This window comes from Equus przewalskii, chromosome 16, assembly GCF_037783145.1.
Source record: "Equus przewalskii isolate Varuska chromosome 16, EquPr2, whole genome shotgun sequence".
Lineage (NCBI taxonomy): Eukaryota > Metazoa > Chordata > Mammalia > Perissodactyla > Equidae > Equus > Equus przewalskii.
Genome location: NC_091846.1, coordinates 18756663 through 18776532, shown reverse-complemented (window position 1 = coordinate 18776532; position 19870 = coordinate 18756663). Strand labels below are relative to the sequence as shown.

The 19870-nt window shown below is 40.2% G+C and overlaps 1 long non-coding RNA gene across 1 annotated transcript in view; it reads left to right on the top strand.

The window, feature by feature from the left end:
* Window positions 1-385: 385 nt before the first annotated feature.
* The window catches only part of LOC103552021 (uncharacterized), a 35482-nt gene continuing 15997 nt past the window's right edge, over window positions 386-19870 (top strand). The window contains exon 1 of the long non-coding RNA XR_545142.2: window positions 386-781. This is a non-coding gene — a long non-coding RNA (uncharacterized lncRNA). The remainder of the gene's footprint in view (window positions 782-19870) is intronic.

The window sequence follows — 19870 nt, the reverse complement described above, 5'->3', positions numbered from 1 at the left end:
GTACCACAGGATTTCTGGACTTAGGTTAACCCTGGGCTCTTGAGACTAGAACTTCAGCTTTAAAGAATTCAAGCAACGAGACAGCGCTTACTTAGAAAAGTAAACTTGTGAGTTCTCTGCACGTTCAGTTCGGGAGACTCTGCTGAGAGCAGCCCTTCTGTTAATTGATTTTCTGAAGGAACGGACTTTAGATGAACTGCTACAGACCTCCTTCCAGGGGCTGAGCCTTGGATGCCAAATAAATACCCTCTTGATCTTCTGGGACCCTAAAGTTTCCACTTGGGCCCGCTGTGTACTATAGAGCTAAATCCTTCCAGGAGAGTGGGTGGAAAACTAGGCAGGGAGATTAGCCCGGCCTCTGCTGCCTGTTCTGTGACGTAACCGTGACAGGGATTCGTGAAGTCATAGGGACTAGGAGAGACCTAAGAAATGGTGTCCCTCATCCACGCAGTCTCGGGCTTTCTGTGTCTAGGGTGGGCAGCTGAGTGACAGGCAGCAGAAAGGAGGTGGGAGGTTGGGATCTGTTCTCAGACTCAGTGTCAAATCCTGGCTCCTCCACGTAACCGTTATGTAAGCTTGGGCCAGTGCCTTGACCCAGCTGGGCCCTTCTTTCCTCCCTGATGAAATGGGATAATGATGCCTCCTTTTCCGGATTCTTGCGAGACCTCAACAGCACTGGGACTGTGCGCTCCCGGCACAGCGTGCAGAGCTGAGACAGCCTCGGTCAGCGCTGGCCTCCGCCGTTCCGCCTGCAGGGGTTTCTGTCAGCCTTCTCGGTGAGGTGGGTATGCCCGTCTTCATTTTCAAGGATGCAGAGGCAGGTCTGTCTGACTCCCAGTCCCCGCTCTTCCCATCGCGCTGGGCCGGCTCCCGAGGAGGGCAGGGCGTGGCTGTGAGCGCCCCAAGAACCGCAGCTGACCTGTGACGCTCTTTTTAAACATCCTCGCCATTGCAGAACCACCCCTGGAAAAATCTGTTCATCAGACGTGTGCCCTGCCAGGTCATCCAGCAGCCCAAACGCTTTATTTATTAATTTTTTTTTTTTTTTTTTTTAACCAGAAACAGGCTGCAAGGTCCATCTCCATTTCAGTCTCCCACACGTCTTTGTGTTCAAGACAATCATAGCAACTGTTTTTGGTTAAAATGTCTTATGTGCCGGGCAGGGTGCTAAAAGTGTTACCTGCATTTGTCATTTAATTTCTGCATCAACCCTGGGAAGAGGGTCTTTTTATTCCTGTTTCTCTGATGAGGAGACTGAGGATTAGAAAGGACAAAAACTTACTCCCACTTGTTGAACACAGCCTACCCGTTTAACCCGGAAGGCCAAGTTCTTTACCACCATGACATGCTGCCCGTCAGACAAGTCCAGAGGAAACAGTCGTTTTGGAGCTGGGTGTCCAGGACATGTGGCTGGATGCTCCTGCTCAGATATGGGAAAACCCATTGGAAGGGGTGGAGCAAAATGGCGGGGTGAGCAGATACGGGAAAACCTGTTACACACCTGACAGGTGCGCCTTATGCAACACAGGCCTTGCCTTATGCAGCCCCCAGAGGTGAAGATGATTTAACGTGCTAACACTGTTATAGACGGAACGGCATCCTCCATACTATTCTCTGGAACTGATGGTTCTGGAACAGATAATTCAGGATTTAAGAAAAAAGGGGAATTGGAATGAAACAAACTGTAGGAACCGATGAACAACTGTTACGCAGAGCTGTGGTGACAGCTTTAGATTGCGTAGGGTTATTTTGCCAAATTTTGGGGGGAAAGCTCACCTCTACTCAGAATCTTCCTGCTGTAACATTACTCATGGATGTGTAAGCTCTCACTTTTGTGAAATAATATAAAGTATTTTACTGTGCCAGTCTGGTGGCGTAGTGGTTAAGTTGGCGCCCTCCGCTTTGGCGGACCGAGGTTAGTGGGTTCGGATTCTAGGCACAAACCTACACCACTGCTAATCAAGCCATGCTGTGGAGGTGTCCCATAAATAAAATAGAAGAAGATTGGCACAGATGTTAGCTCAGGGCCAATCTTCCTCACCAAAAAAAAAAAAGTATTTTACTTTAAAAAGAGTCATTTAGTAGGTCTGGGTTCTTCCTTCACCAGCTTGACTCTAGTAAATGATATGATGTCTGTGTGTGGCACTGGGATGGGTAAACCATGAGTAAAACATGCTCAGATCATTGCTCACCAGTTCAGCTCCCTTTTGTGGGGTCAAGTCCATGTACTGATGGTTGGTTTCCATTTTCGACACAACATCCCTGGGATGGGAGGCAGTAGTTCCACACTTTATATAGTTTTGAAGACATGGGACCTGAGTTATACTGTTATTATTTATGTGTCTTCTATTCTCACAAGGCATTTGTGTTAGTATCAAAGGCGAAAAGATAAAAGCTAAATAATTCAGGGAGAGAGAACAGATTCATTAAAAGACTTTTTCTTCCTGTTTCTTTTTCTTTTTGTTTTTCAAATCATCTTTTTATACCTCACTCTTTTTATTATGAAACATTTCTAACAGGCACAAATGTAGAATAGTATAATGATGCTATGTGCCTATTACTCAGCTTGAGCACCTATTGCCCTCATTCACCCCACAGCAGAGAATTTTGAAGCAAGTGCTTTGAATTATCTGTATCTGTAAATACTTCAGTATTAATCCTTAAAAGATGAGGTCTCTTTTTTTTAAAACCACAATATGATTATCATGCCTTAAAAATCAACAATAATTCTTTATTACTCATTGGTGTTTGTATTTCCCTGATAGCCTGACATACTTTTTCCCAGTTTTATGGAGATATAATTTACAAACTATAAACTTCACCATTGTAAATGTACAGTATGATTTTCAGTAGATTTAAACAGTTGTGCAAACATCACCACAATGCAATCTTAAAACACTTACACATTTTTAATGGTTTGTTTGCATCAGGATTTTATTAGGGCCCATTCATTGTGATTGGTTGATGTCTTTTAAGTCTGGTTTAATATATAGGTCTGCCCTATATATCAGGTTTTCTTGTTTGTTTTTTTTCTAAGTGAAGAAATAGGTCTTTGTCTTTAGAATTTCCCAAAAATCTAGATTTTGTCAACTTCATTGTTGTAGTATCATTTAATGTGTCCCTCTCTCCCTGTGTTTCCTGTAAATTGGGTTTAGAGACTCATTCAGATTCAGGTTCAGTTCTTTTTTTAGCAAGGTTGCATCATGGATGGTGTGGTGGACTTGCCGTAGGGTGTCATAGTGTGTGATTCTCTCTCCTTGATGTTAGCAAGCTTTGATGATTATTGCCTAAATCCATTATTTCATTAGGATTGCAAAATGGTGGTTTTCCAATTTCATTTTTCCTCCTTCCTTTATTACCTGGAATACTTCCCTAAGATAAACTTGTTCTCTTAAACCATTTGGTATCATAGGGGCGAATTCAAATATGAAAGGCAAGATAAATAATTAATTCTTTTGCTTTATTTACCATTTTTCAAAATAATGAGGTGATTCCCCAGCATCTTCCCAAGGCAGCCACTGAGTTTGTTTTGTTTTTTTAGTGTCATTATAAAGTCAGAGGTTCACACGTAGTGGAGATGTTTCAATTTATTGTGGTTATTGTCCTCTTTGATGCTCAACTGTTCCCTTTTAGCCAATTGGAATCTAATCAACTTGGCGCCTCTGTTCTTTGGACGTGACTCTAGTACTTTTTGGTAGCTTCTTTTCTCTGTGGTATGATGAACATTTCCTGGCTCATCTGGTACATTTTGTACCACGTCTGGCATCAGTCATTTCTTCAGGGAGTACTTGGTCTTTTCAGTGGAAAATTGTATTCAGAGACCGTAGCCTGGGTGCTAGGAGGCTCGTTAGAACTGGCGAGGTCGTTTTTCACTAGGATTTTTAGTGGGCAAAGCTAGGAAAAAAAGTTTAAGATAAAATACATCATTAATTCATACTTTTCCTTCCAATTCAATCTCAGGACCATGGTTTTTTTAAATTTAACCTAATTGATTGTACACTTTTGTATCTCCTTCCTCCATACTGAAAATTCTCATTTCATCTACACCAATGTAATCACTTACTTGCTTTATCAGCACACATAGCCGTCTTCAAACAACTATACCAGCACTATTTCTAACAATATACTTACTGAAAACAGTTTAAGCTTTTTAAAGTGTTTGTTTTTTTTTTATTTTCGGGGATAATCTACTAAAGGATGTACAATAATATCACCAAGTTTTCAAGTCACTTGGGAATAATCTGTGTGTGTGTTTATTCCACTAAAGCATACGAATAAGATAAAGGGTTTCTTTGCTTTATTTCAGATTTAATTTTTAGGAGGTGCTTTTCTGTGGTTGTCTAACAGCTTTATTGGAGTATAATTTACATATCATAAGTTCACCCATTTTCAGTGTACAATTCAATAATTTTTAGTAAATTTATAGAATTGTACAACCATCATCAGAATCCAATTTTGAACATTTCTGTCACCCCAAAAAGATTCTTTGTACTAGTTTGCAGTCAATCGTCAGGCCCAGGCAAACACGATTTTGCTTTCTGGCTCTGCAGAGTTCCCTTACCTCGACGTTTTATAGAAATGGAATCCTCAGTAGGTGGTCTTTTTCACTTAGCGTGACGCTTCTGAGGTTCATCTCCGGTGTAGCACTATCTGTAGTTTGTTCCTTATTATTGCTGAACAGTATTCTGCTGTATGAATATAACACATTTTGTGTATTCGTTTGCCTGCTGATAGATGTTTGGGTCGTTTTCAGTTTTGGGCCATTAGGAATAATGCTGCTGTGAACATTCTTATACGTGTCTTCCTACGAACATGTGTTTTCATTTGTCTTGGGCAGATAGATACCTGGGTGTGGATTGCTAGGTCATAGTTAATTTTTATTTTATTTTATTTTGTTTATTTTTGAGGAAGATTAGCCCTGAGCTAACATCTGCTGCCAATCCTCCTCTTTTTGCTGAGGAAGACTGGCCCTGAGCTAACATCCGCGCCCATCTTCCTCTACTTTATATGTGGGACGCCTACCACAGCATGGTTTGCCCAGCGGTGCCATGTCCGCACCCGGGATCCGAACCGGCAAACCCCAGGCCGCAAAGCGGAACGTGTGAACTTAACGCTGCGCCACGGGGCCAGCCCCCATAGTTAATTTTTAAAGAAACCATTTTAAGAAACTGTCAAACTGGTTCCAAAATGGAACATTTTCCAAAATGATGGTACCATTGCACACTCTTAAGAGCAGGTGAGTGTTTGTATGCAGGTTCCAGTTTCTCCAAATCCTTGACAGACTTGCTTTGCCTTGTTCCCAATCTGTCTTTTCGATTATATCTATTTTAGTGGATGTAAAGTGCTTTCTCATTTTGGTTTTAATCTGTGTTTCTCTAATGTTGAACATCTTTTCAAGGGCTTATTGGCCATTTGCATATTTTCTTTGGTGAAATGTCTATTTAAATCTTGCACCTAATTTTAGAAACTGGGTTTTTGTCTTCTTCTTATTTAGTTCCTTAAGTTCTTTATATATCCTGGATACTAATCTTTTGTCAGATATATGATTTGCAAATATTTTCTCCCAGACTGGAGCTTGTCTTTTCATTTTTTTAATGGTGTCTTTTTAAGTACAAGAGGTTTTAATTTTTATAAAGTCAAATTTAATAATTCTTTCATAGATCATATTTTCTGTGTGATTTCTAGATCTTTGCCCACCTCAGGGTCATGTAGATTTTCTCTTATGTTTTCTTTCGGAAGTTTGACAGTTTAAGCTCTTATATTTAGGTCTTGGATCCATTTTTTACCTAATTTTTGTGTATGATGTGAGGTAGGGTCTAAATTAATCTTTTTATATGTCAATATCCAGTTGTCTCAGCACCATTTGTTGAAGAGACTGTCTTTTCCCTATTGAATTGCCTTGGCATTTTTGTTGAAAATCAATTGACTGTAAGCGCAAGAATTTATTTCTTTGGCTCTTAATTCTCCTTCGTTCATCTATATGCCTGTCTTTACACTAGTACCATACTCTTTGTGCTAGTGCCACACTTGGCTATTATAGCTTTGTAGTAAGTAATGGAATCAGATGTAAGTCTTCAGTTTTGTTCTTCTTTTTCAAAATAGTTTTGGCTACTCTAGGTTCTTTGCATTTCCATGTGAATTTTAGAATCAGCTCGTTAATTGCTGCAAAAAAACGTCTGGTGGGATTTGTGCTAGGGTTTGCACTGAATCTAAGATGAGGTTGGAGAGTGTCGCCATCTTAATAACGATGAGTCTTCCAATCCATGAGCATGTAATGGCTCTCTGTTTATTTAGATATTCTTTAACTTCTCTCTGCAAAATTTCATGGTTTTTAGTTTATGTGTCTTGAATTTTTTTTGCTAAGTTTGTTCCTAAATATTTTATTCTTTTTTTATTCTAGTGTGAATGTAACTATCGTTTTATTTCAGATTGTTTGTTGCTAATATATAGAAATACAATAGATTTTTGTATATTGACCTTGTATCCTGTGACCCTGCTGAAGTTGTTTATTAGAGTTGGTAGATTGTCTGTGTGTGTGTGTGTGTGTGTGTATCCCTCAGGATTTTCTGCTTATAGGATTATGTTTGTGAAAAAAAAAGACAGTTTTACTTTTTCCTTTCCAAGCTACACAGCTTTAATTTCTTTCTCTTCCCTCCCGCCACCCCTACCCCCTTCCTTCCTCCTCCGTCGTTCTCCTTCTCTTTGTCTGATTGCACTGGTTAGAACCTCTAGTGCAAAGTTGAATATATGACAAGAGTAGACATCCTTCTCTTAGGAGAAAAGCGTTCAGTCTTTCAACATTAAGCATAATGTTAGCTGTAAGGTTTCTTTTGTGGATGAAGTTCCCTTCTATTCCTGTTTGCTGAGAGGATTTTTTTTTCCCCAACATAAATGCGTCTTGTCAAATGGTTTTTCTGTGACTATGGAGATTTTCATATGGTTTTTATTCTTTATTCTATTAATGTGATGCATTACATTAATTGATTTTAATGTCCCCCTAGAATAAATCTCAGTTGATCATGGTGTATGATCCTTTTTGTATGTTTTTGGGTTTTGTTTGCTAATATTTGTTTCCAGATTCTGTTTTTGTATGTAGGAAGGATATTGATCTCTAGTGTTCTTTGATTGTGATGTCTTTGTCTGGCTTTGGTGTGAAGATTAAACTGACCTCACAGAATAAGTTGGGAAATGGTCCCTCCGCTCTATTTTCAGCAAGAGTTTGTGAAGGATTAGTATTATTTCTTCTTTAAATATTTAATAGAATTCACCAGTGGAGCCATCTGGACCTGAGCTTTTTATTGTGGTAAGATTATAGACTTTATTTTTTAGAATAGTTTTCAATTTATTGAAAAATTGTGAAGATAGTACAGAGAGTTCCCATATACCCCATGCCCAGTTTTCCCTTTTATTAATATCTTACATTAATATGGTACATTTGTTACAATTAATGAACCAATGTTGATACTTTATTATTAACTGAAGTCCATACTTCACTTATATTTTCTTAGTTTTTACCTTATATCCTTTTTCTGTTCCAAGATGCCATACAGGACCACATTACCTTTATTTATCTATTTATTCATTTATTTATTTTAAGGTATGCTTTTTGGTGAGGAGGGTTGGCCCTGAGCTAGCATCTATTGCCAATCTTCCTCTTTTTCTTTTTTCTCCCCAAGGCCCCAGTACGTAGTTGTATGTCCTAGTTGTAAGTCCTTCTAGTTCTTCTATGTGGGACTCCACCACAGCATGGCTTGATAAGTGGTGTCTAGGTCTGTGCCTGGGATCCAAACTGGGAAACCTTGGGCTGTCAAAGCAGAACATGCAGACTTAACCACTGTGCCACTGGGACAGCCCCCACATTACCTTTAGTCGTCATGTGACCTTATCCTCCTCTTGGCTGTGACAGTCTCTCATACATTCCCTTTTTTTGATGACTTTGACTGTTTTGAGGAGTGCTGACCAGGTATATTGTAGAATGTTCCTCAACTGGGATTTGTCTGATGCTTTTCTCATAATTACACTGGGGTTATAAGTTTTGGGGAGGAAAACTGTGAGTTGAAGTAATATTTTCATCAAATCATATCAAGGGTGCATGCTATCAACATGACTTATCACTGTTGATGTTGACCTTGATCACCTGACTGAGGTCGTGTTTGTCAGGTTTCCCCACTGTAACGTCACTCTTTTTCTCCACTTTCCACACTGTACTCTTGGGAAGAAAGCATTATGTGCAGCTCACACGTGAGGAGTGGTGAGTGATGCTCTGCCCCTTTGAGAGTGGAGTACCTACGTTATTGTTACTAAATTCTTCTGCACAGGAAATATGTCTCTTCTCCCCATTTATTTATTCAATCATTTATTTATATTAGTATGGACTCATGGATATTTATTTTGTACATTAGGTTATAATCCAGTACTGTTTTATTTTGTTGCTCAAGTTATTTCAGCTTTGGCCATTGGGAACTCTTTTAGTTGGCTCCCGTGTCCCTTTGACATATCCTCATCATTTTTTAAAAGTGTTTTCTTACTTTCTGGTGCTACAAAATGCTCCAAGTTTATCTTACGTATTTTCTGCTCCAGTCTTAGAATTAGCCATTTCTCTAAGGAGCTCTGGTCCATTTGTTAGAGAAAGGTGTTACAAACTAAGTTCTAACAACCAGAAAAACAATCAACAAAATGGCAATAGTAAGTCCGTACCTATCCATAATTACTTTAAATGTAAATGGACTAAATTGGATAAATGCGTAAAAACTAAATGGATAAAAAACAAGACCCAACTATGTGCTGCTTACAAGAGACTCATTTCAGCTGTAAAGACAAAGTGATGGAGTGGAAAATGATATTTCCTGCAAATGGAAACCAAAAGAAAGCCGGGGTAGCTATACTTGTATCAGACAAAATAGACTTTAAGACAGAGACTGTGACAAGAGACAAAGAAGGTCAGTAATATAATGATGAACAATTCATCTAGAGGCTATAACATTTGTAAATACTTATGCACCCAATGTAGGAGCACCTAAATACATAAGGCAGATATTAATAGATCTGAAGGGAGAAACAGATGGCAGTATAATAATAATGGGGGGGGGGGGCGCAGCTGGCCCTGTGGTGCAGCAGCTAAGTTCATAAGTTCTGCTTTGGTGGCCCGGGGTCTGCCGGTTCGGATCCTGGGTGCAGACATGGCACCGCTCATCAAGCCATGCTGTGGCAGGTGGCCCACATATAAAATAGAGGAAGATGGGCATGGATGCTAGCTCAGGGCCAGTCTTCCTCAGCAAAAAGAGGAGGATTGGCAGCAGATGTTAGCTCAGGGCTGATCTTCCTCAAAAAGAAAATAATAATAATAGTAACAGGGGACTTCAATAATCAAATAACTCAATTAAAAAATGGGCAAAGGACCTGAATAGACATTTTTCCAAAGAATACATACAAATGGACAACAGGTACATGAAAAAGTGTTTAGTATCACTAATCATCAGGGAAATGCAAATGAAAACCACAATAAGATATCACTTCGCACCTGTTAGAATGTCTGTTATCAAAAAGACAAGAGATGGGGCTGGTCCCGTGGCTGAGTGGTTAAGTTCACACACTCTGCTTCGGCGGCCCCGGGTCGGATCCTGGGCGTGGACATGACACCGCTCATTAGACCATGTTGAGGCGGCATCCCACATACCACAACTAGAAGGACCCACAACTAAAAAAAATATACAACTGTGTACTGGGCGGGGGGCGGTTTGGGGAGAAAAAGCAAAAAGAAAAAACCAAGAGATAACAAATGCCGGAAATGATGTGGAGAAAAGGCAACACTTGTACTCTGTTGGTGGGAATGTAAATTCGTACAGCCACTGTGGAAAACATTATGGAGGTTTCTCAAGAAATTAAAAATAGAGCTACCATACAATCCAGCAGTCTCATTCCTGGGTATATATCCAAAGAAAATGAAATCACCATCTTGAAGAGATATCTGCACTCCCATGTTCATTGCAGTGTTATTCACAATAGCTAACTTAAGTGTCCATCAATGGATGAATGGATAAAGAAAATATGGTGTATATATATACAATGGAATGTTATTCAGCCTTAAAAAAGAAGGAAATCCTGCCATTTGTGACAACACGGATAAAACCGGAGGGCATTATGCTAAGTGAAATAAGCCAGACAGAGAAAGACAAATGCTGCATGCTTTCACTCATATGTGGAATCTAAAAAAAACAAAAAAAGTGGAACTCACAGAAACAGAGAGAAGAACAGTGGTTTCCAGGGGCTGGGGGAAATAGGGAGAGGTTGGTAAAAGGGTACAAATTTTCAGTTATAAGATGAATAAGGTCGGAGGATCTAATATATAGCATGGTGACTATAGTTGATAGCACTGTATTGCATATTTGAAATTTGCTTGGAGAGTAGAACTTAAATGTTCTCACCGAAAAAAAAAGTGAATAAAATATGTGATGTGATGGATGTGTTAATTAACTGAGTGTGGGGGGCACACTTTCACAATGTATACATATATAAAATCATCACATTGTACGCTTTAAATATCTCACAATTTTGTCGATTATACTTTAATTAAAAAAAAAAGAAAGCAAGCTTGTGCTAGACACTGAGTGTGCTTGTTGCCTTTGTGTATCATTGCTCCTCTTAGCTGAAATATATGCAAGGAAATAAATGAGTGCGTACTAACTAGTGTATATAAACATACCAATAAACAATTCTATACATAACCATATATGTCCATATTAAGCTAAACATGAATTCATACTGGTATCTCCTACTCCAATCCATTACCACATGGATCCTCCTAGCCTCTTCCCCTTGCTTGTCTGTAACCTCCCACCAGAACAGTGAAAAACCTGACTCCCACCATCTGCCATCCGTTTACTTAATTGTTCAATCCCAGTATACATGTATAACAGTATCAGAATTGTCAACCTGCACCCTTGTGGGAAGCAACTTTATCAACTAGAGTCCAGTGCTTATATGCAATTTCTTTTGCCTTTAGTCTTAGAGGTTACACTCATTTCCAAAGTTACTTCGGACAACAACTTTTTCCCATACCCCCTTCAGTGAGATCATTTCATACATTCATAATACAGTTAGATTGTTTCATCACATTCTGAATTCCATTCTGGTGTCCCCAACCTCCTAAATGTTTTTAATGTTTGCATATATTAAGGCTCATTCTTCATGCTGTTAAGTTCTATGGGTTTTGATAAATCCGTGGTCATGTATCCACAATTACAGTATCATAGAGAATAGTTTCACCACCCTAAAAAATGTCTCCTGGGCATCATGTATCAATCCTTCTTCTCCTACCCTAAACTCTTGGCAACCACTGATCTTCTTACCGTGCTATAGATTTGCCTTTTCCAGACTGATTTCTTTTACATAACAATATGCATTTAAGATTTGTGCATGTCTTTTTGTGGTTTGATAGTTCATTTCTTTTTATTACAGAATAATATTCCATTGTATGGATATACAAACTTTGTTTATACATTCACCTATTGAAGAACATCCTGGTGGCTTACACTTTTGGGTGATTCTAAATAAAGCTGCTGTAAACATTCACATGCCCATGTTTGTGTGGATGTAAGTTTTCAAATGAATTTGGTAAATATCTAGGAGTGTGACTTCTAGATTGTTTGGTAAGACTATGTTTGGTTTCGTAAGAAAGTGCCAAACTGTCTTTCAAAATGACTGCACCATTTTGCGTTCCTAGCAGCAATGAATGAGAGTTCTTGTTGCTCTCATCAGCAATCATTTCAGCTTTTAAAAAAAATTTTAGCCATTTTAATGTGTGTAGTTGTATCTTGTTTTAATTTGTAATTACCGAACAATGGTTGTTGCTTAGCATATTTTCATTTGCTTATTTGTCATCTATAGAACAACTTGATGAGGTGTCTATTCTAGTCTTTTGCCCATTTTTAGGTGAGAAAGATTGGCCTTGAGCTAAGATCTGTTGCCAATCTTTCTCTTTTTTTTTTTCTCTCCCCAAAGCCCCAGTACACAGTTGTATATCCTGGTTGAAGAAGTAGGTCATTCTAGTTCTTCTACACAGGATGCTGCCACAGCATGGTCTGACGAGCGGTGCTAGGTCCAAGACCAGGGTCTGAACTGGCAACCCCCCGGCTGCAGAAGCAGAGCAAGTGAACTTAACCGCTTGGCCATGGTGCTGGCCCCTCATTTTTAATTTTTTTAATTTTTATTTTTTTAAAGATTGGCACCTGAGCTAACAACTGTTGCCAATCTTTTTTTTTTTTTTCTGCTTTTTCTCCACCAATCCCCCCACTACATTGTTGTATGTTTTAGTTGTGGGTCCTTCTAGCTGTGGCATGTGGGACGCTGCCTCAATGTGGCCTGATGAGTGGTGCCATGTCCACGCCCAGGATCCCAACCAGCGAAACCCTGGGCCACTGAAGCAGAGCACATGAACTTAACCACGAGGCCATAGGGCTTATCCCCCCTCTCATTTTTAAATTAGGTTTGTTTTTATTCTTATTGCTCAATTTTAAGAGTTCTTTGTGTGTTTGCATAAGTCCTTTATCAAAAATGTGTTTTGCAAATATTTTCTTCCAGTCTATGGCTTGTCTTTTGATATTCTTAGTGTGTTTCACAGATGTTTTTAACTTTAATAAAGTCCAATTTCTCATTTTTTTCTTCCATAGACCATGCTTTTGGTGATATATCTAAAAACTCATTGCCAAATCCAAGATCACCTAGATTTCCTCCTATGTCTTCTTCTACCACTTTTGCATTTTACATTTGAGTCTATAGTTTATTTTGAGTTAATTTTCTTTTTTCTTTTTGCTGAGGAAGATTTGCCCTGAGCTAACACCAGTTGCCAATCTTCCTCTATTTTGTATATGAGCTGCCATCACAGCATGGCTGCTGATAGACAAGTGGTGTAAGTCCATGCCTGGGAACCGAACCTGGGCTGCTGAAGCAGAGCATGCAGAGCTCAACCACTAGGCCTGCATATTGTGAAAAGTATTGCTTTTGTTGAAAAAAATCAAACCATTATATCACTTTTGAAATGTATCTAATGGAATCTAAATACCATATTGATTTGATGTCTACCATCATCCATTTTAAAACTACATAAACAAGCTCATCTTTAACTTTTGGAAATATTACATCATTTATTTTTGTCCTTGAACCTGAATTTCCATCTCAGAATTTTATCTTAACATAACGTATTTTAATGCTTAGAAATATTAACACTTTATTATAACACAAAAAGCAAAATTTTTTATGGTAAATACATATTGCTATGAAATAGACTTGGTCCTTCTTTTAAAATCACAATTAGTTCATGGCTGAATATGACTTATTGCCTGAATGATACAAGATTCAACATCAATTCTGTTACTATTTTTAACTTTTATAGATGTAAATGCTAAGAAATCTTATCTGCATACATAAGTAGATAAGAGTGGAAAGGTTCTGTTAGAGCAATGTCACTCAATTCTCTGAATTCCTTCTCGGTTAAATGCAAAAATCACTTGGTGATCTTTCATCAAAAATTATTTTTAGATATCTATAGTGAATAACTCTATTAGAAACTCCTTCCGTTTTGTTGAAAGCAATGCATTAGAAACTACTAGAACTGCGAGAAGATATTTTATTTAGTCATTCATGTCATGCGCTTTCTTACATGCAACCTAAACATTTCAAATAAACATTTGCCTGGCACCCTGGAGGTTTTGCAGGGACAATGCATCATTACAAGATTTGGGATGAGGGAGTGGTAAGTATTTCTCCTGTAAAGTGAGAGAAGGATCTATTATGAAAGAGGAGGTGAGTAGAGGGAACTTGTAAGATACTTGATCCTAGTCAGACTGAAGTTGAACAAAGTTCAGGGAAGAATGCAGGTGGAACGTGAGGCCCTGAAAAGTATTTTCTGTAAGTCTATACAAGTGCCTAGGTGTTTCTTGGGAAGATTTTGTATGTCTGGAGGTAAGATTTTGTGGATTTTGAAGACCCTTCTATGGATTAGACAGGAAAGCATCCTTAATAAGATGACATTTGCTAAGAGCCCTGAAGGAAGTAAGGGTGGAACCCTGTGGCTCTCTTGGGGAAGAGAGCTTCAGGCAGGAGGAATTTCAAAGGCAGAGGCCTTGGGGTAGGAGTGGGCTTGAAATGTTCTGGAAATAGCGAGGGGGTCCGGTGTTAGCTGTTGCAGAGCGAATAAGGGAAAGGGTGGCAGGATAGGACGTCAGAGAGGCAGCCAGCAGCATGTTAAGTCTTGGAGTCCAAGGTAGGAATTTGGGATTATATTCTGAGTGAGATGGCAAGAATGGCTTCCCATGGGAGGGTTTTGAGTTTGGGGGTGACATGACCTGACTTTTGTTTCAAAAGCTCACTCTGGCTACTATATCGATTATTACGTGGGAATGTTGTTGCCTATGTCATTTCTGGGTAGTTTTGCTAACAACTCTTCTGAGTTCACAACTGTGGATGACAGTTTTAACTACTGTGCGGGACGGTGAAAATAATCTGACCCTTGAGGAATGTGGGCTGTCAGCTTGCTCTGAGCATGGTTTTCTCAGCTTTATTGGCCTCAGTACTCTTGGATTCAAAAGAGAGCCACCTCCTTTCTGGCTGCTACTCCTTTGCACCTGAGCCATGAAAGTTGGGCTTTGGGGGTCAGACAAGTGCAGTGGGGTCTCAGCTGATGACCTGCAGAGACAGACCATGGAATCACAGATACATCGTAGGTCACTTCCCAGGAAACAGACTCTGAAACTCAGGTCTGTGTGGGGGAAATTTACTTGGGAGTGCTCTTGTGGACATAACCTCTTAGGGGTAAGGGGAGCAGGACCAGGCAGAAGGAGATGCTGGACTGTGACGCAGTTGCAATAGAACTCCTGGCCAACCTGAAAGAGGATGGCCTCTTAGGGTTTTCTTGATTGAGGCATGAGGCTTGGGCCTTAATACCTTTGACTCAGCTAGTCAATGGTTGTGAGCAGCCCCTAGAAAAGGGATGTAAACTTGGGCCAAAGGTAGTTTCTGGGAGGGACTCAGCTGTAAGCCATCAGTAGCCAAGACTCCAGGCCACGTAAGGAATGACTGTGTCAGTCTTGAAGGGAGTATCTGGCTGGATACCACAGTATCCACTACAGATAATTAACTGAAGAGCCCTTTAAAGAGCATCACCCCGTCCTAGACACCACCATTTTGAAGCTAAAGAAACTGAGGCCCAGAGGGAGTGCATGTATTGTTTATCTGTTACTCGTTTTCTCTTGTGTTAATTACAAAATACAAAAATGACTTCGACACTTATGCCTTATTTTCTAAAGGAGGGAGAGTATAAAACTTATTCTTAATTTTAAAAAGTATTTGCATATTTCAACTGATAGTTTGCAATTACTGTTAGCATTGCATAAATGTGTTTATTTATTTTCAAGAAGCAATTCTTTCACTTCAGAGCAACCACATGGGCTATTGAGGCAATGACAAAGTTCACTTCTCACCCATTCCACGCACATTCTGTTTCCCTCATCCATCCATGTTGTTCATGACAATGAAAATTCACTCTGTGCCTACAGCAGCGACAGGAGTCAATTCATAGGACTGAAGCAATTTTAACCAACATGAAGTCCACTGCTCGGATAATGTAGTTTGCTTTGCTTGGGTGCTTCTGTCTTCCTGAGTTCATTGTGAAAGGGATGCCTTGACCACCCAGCAATAATGTTCCCTTATTTATGAAATATTTTTTCCAAAAAAGAAATTGTGTAGGACTGAAACAACCAGATTTTGTAATGTGTGGACTGAATTCAATAAACTAACTGTAAGAAGGCATTTTGGAGACGATTGGGGAAAATCTAATATGTTAAGAAATAATATTAAGGAATTATTACTTTTCTTAGGAGTGATAATGGATCTGTTGTCATGTCAAATTTAAGTCTTTATGTATTAGGATCAATACTGAAATATTTATGGGTAAAATAATATAAGGTGTGGGATTGTCTTAAAATATTCCAGATAATAAGAGGAATAGATGAAACAAGAATGGCAAAATGTTGATAGTTGTTGGAGTCACATCATGGGTATGGGGGGTTAATTTTTACCACTTTCTTGACTTTTGTGTGTGTTTGAAATTTTCCATAATAAAAAGTTAAAAAAATATTTTTTTCACGTCTGGTTTTTAAATTTTCATTTTGCTGGATAGAAGCTAAAATAAGGGGTTGTCTCGTTCAGTATTGGACTTCTGGCAGAATAAGTGTCCTAGTTTAGAGAAGAGGCATAGCCCAGCCTGCAAAAATGCCCGGCTGGACGCCATCTGATTATGCTCAACCTCCAAGGCAAGCCGTGCCACCCGCTCTGGGTTTCACCGTGAACGACCTCAGGCATGGCTGGAGGAAGGGTGAGCTGACAGAGCAAGCACGCCTGGGTTCAAACGCTGGGCTGCCTTTCATGAGTATGATAATCTTTCATAAGTATAGAGATCTTTATGTTATTTGTGCCCTATCAATCTCATTTAATAAACTGGGACTTATTTTGAAGGTTAGAAGGAAGGCATAGAAAGTATCTAGTGTATAGTTGACGTGTGATAAAATGAAAATCATTATTAATAAAAAGCTGTTTATACTCCTGTCCTGGGAAACAGTCCTTGTCTTGTGTCACAGCAGTCACTCAACCAGATAGCAAGAGCCATGCTGTGGGAGAAGTTTTTGCTGGGAGTTTATCTTTGGGAGGAATGAGTCCTTATCGCTAGATTCCTTCATGGAATCGCACATCATCCAGGACTTCTACCCTTTAATCCTTTCATGCAAGTTTATTTACCACTCTGCCTTTAGGACTTGGGTTAAGAATTTGAAATACTTGTTTATTTTAAACATGGGAATATGGGAAGACACTTAAAATGTCTCTAAGACATCTTTTTATTGTTGAGTTGGCCTCTCATATTTTTTTACTCCTTTGTCATCTGTTGCCCTGAGGCCACATGGCTAGTTAAATAGGAATCACCCAAGGCTCCTGATTCCTTGGCTGGGGCTCCATCCCCTGAGATGAGGGAATCTGCTCCTTGGTGCAAAGTGGATCTAATAATAATTGTGATAGTAATAATAATAATGCTATGCATGAAGATTTTTGATAGTATTTTTATTATATATTTTTTGCTTGTAAAAGTAATACAACATGAAAATCCACCCAATTCTTTTATATAATATTTCATTTGTCTACTTCATAAGTACTTTTTCAGTTTTTAAAATGATATATTTATCATTTCTTTTTATTAATTCTAACAGCATTCCCGTGTGATCCAGAGGTGGGAAATAATATCATTTGGAGACAGAGGGGGCCAAGGTGAAGGACTTCATTTTAAACACAAGATCCCGCTTCCAGCCCAGTGTTCTACCCATTAGTTAGACCCAGGCTTTTCCATGGGCAGGTGGTAATCTACCCATTGATCTTGAAGTCATGCCTGGTTAATTTCTTAGCTGACAACTGCCACCCGCTTTTCTCCCCATGGGAATTTCCCCAGGGGAACCTGGCCAGCACTAACTCAGCCAACCCACACCTCACCCAGCCTTCCAACAGCCTCCACTTTACCCACCTTGATCATACTTGAAGGAAATCAAAAGTAACACCTTGTAGGGAAAGAGCTAGGGCCTCACGCCGTAGAAGATACTGCCTCCCACTCAGCAGCTGGTGTCTTGTTCATTCGGACGCACAGATCGTGATGAGTTTCGAGAGCTGCTGTGTGCACCAGAACTCGGGGAAGAAGTTCATTTCCTGGTGGTCTGTGGGTGTGGTAGACTTTGAGTCTCTGAATCCCCTACTTCTTTGCTTGAGGGTAGCAACAGAGACCACAACACTCGTTCCTCTTCCACAGAGTCCACTTATTTTCTCAATAGGTTTCTGAAATTAAAGGTCTCAGCGGGTAGCTTCTCGTTGACTAGTTTGGGCCAGATGCTAATAAGAGCTATCATTTATTGAGCATGTATATATATATATTTATGCATATGCTTTATATACCATATATAACATGCACCAGGCACCATGCTGAGCAAAATAGTCATTCTGTCAGCAATTATAGAGCCCCTTGGAATACAGTTGTGAATAAAGCTCTCCCAAAGCTTATAATCCAGTGGGGGCGACAGCCACTGAACAACCGCTTATTTGAATGATTACAAGGGAGCGAAGCCCTGTGGAGGGGAAGTCCGGGCGCTTTGGGAGTCTACAACTGGGATTACTTCATTTTATTCTCACAATAGCTCTGGGAAGTAGCTATTGCCATCCCTCATTTTCCAGACAAGACAACTGATGCTGAGAGGGTTTGGGTAAATTTCTCAGTGAAAGAGAGTGCTGAGATTTGACTCAAGATCTCTCTAATGCCAAGGACTGGGTGTGCTCCCACCCTGTTCTTCACGCTCGCATACAGAAACAAAACTGCTCACCATTGTTGGCGTGCACATCTTCTCTAAGTTTGGATTTAGCCACATCATTATTGTATCAGAAGATCAAAGTTCCCTTCCCCATGGAGAGGCTTCAGGGGAGTGGTGAAACTTCTGAAACTCTATGCACATTTTAGGGGATAGGTGCATGTATTTCTTGGGAGAGGGTCCCTGGATCAGACCATGTGCTCCAGGGGATCACTGCCACCAGAAGTTGAATAGCCCTGCATTTGTGCTTGCATGTAGAGCCCTGCTCCTGACTTTGTTGTCAGCCTCAGAAGGCCCTGCGGAAGAATCCTTTCTTGCTTCTTTCTAACTTCTGGTGGTTTCTGGCAATCCTTGGTGTTCCTTGGCTTGTAGCTGCCTCACTCCAATTTCTGCTTCTTTACGTGGCTGTCCTCCCTCTCTCTCTCTAATGGGCTTCTAATAAGGACGCCAGTCATTGAATTTAGGGCCCACTCTAATCCAGTATGACTTCATCTTAACGAATTATATCTGCAAAGACCCTATTTCCAAACACAGGGGAAGTGAACAGGTCCAACAGACCTGTACTGTGAGGCAGAAAGTGATGGACATCCCACTTGATAGCACGCAGGGCCCTACCAGAGTTGAAAGGTGGGAACACTTGTGCATATGTCTATCCCAGGGGGGCATGAGGAAAAGCCTCGTGACAGTGGAGGTATCTGAACTAGGTTTTCAGGGATAGAAATGTGGAGAAGTAGGAGAAGGCAAGGGGAACCGCAGGTCAGACACCAAGTTGGGAGATGTCAGGCATGGATGGGAAATGGCTCGGTTTGGCTGGAACCTAATGAGCATTAAGCAACTGGATTGTGGGGGCCTTGAGTGCCAGGCTAAGAAAGTCAGGCTCTAGATTTTCATGCCGGAGCCATGAGGAGTCCCTGAAGGGTATCAAGGCAGGATTAGGGTTATGCTTCAAGAAGGCTAACTAGACAGCAGTGGCTATGATGGGAGGAAGAAATGGACGGAGTCAGTTAGGAGGCTACAGCAAGGGTCCCAAGAAAGAGAGGACCAGGACTGGAAACTGGCCAGAAGCCTTGTGAATGGGGCAAGAAAGTGGATAAAAAAGCATGAGACAGAGTATGTAGTGAGGGCAGGACCAGGAAACTCATTGGATGATGCCATGTATTTTGTTTTTTTAAAGTTGGAAACATTTATTAACCTTAACATTCATTTTTTTTAATCATGTTTTTTGTTATGCAGCGTTTTACGCACAGCCAGCCCTGGTGGTCTAGTGGTTAAGATTCAGAGCTCTCACGGCCGCAGGCCGGGTTCATGTCCCCATCAGGGAACCACACCACCTGTCTGCTGGTTGTCATACTGTGGTGGTTGTGTGTTGCTGTGATGCTGAAAGTGATGTCACCAGTATTTCAAATACCAGCAGGGTCACCCATGGAGGACAGGTTTCAGCAAAGCTTCCAGACTAAGACAGACTAAGAAGAAGGACCTGA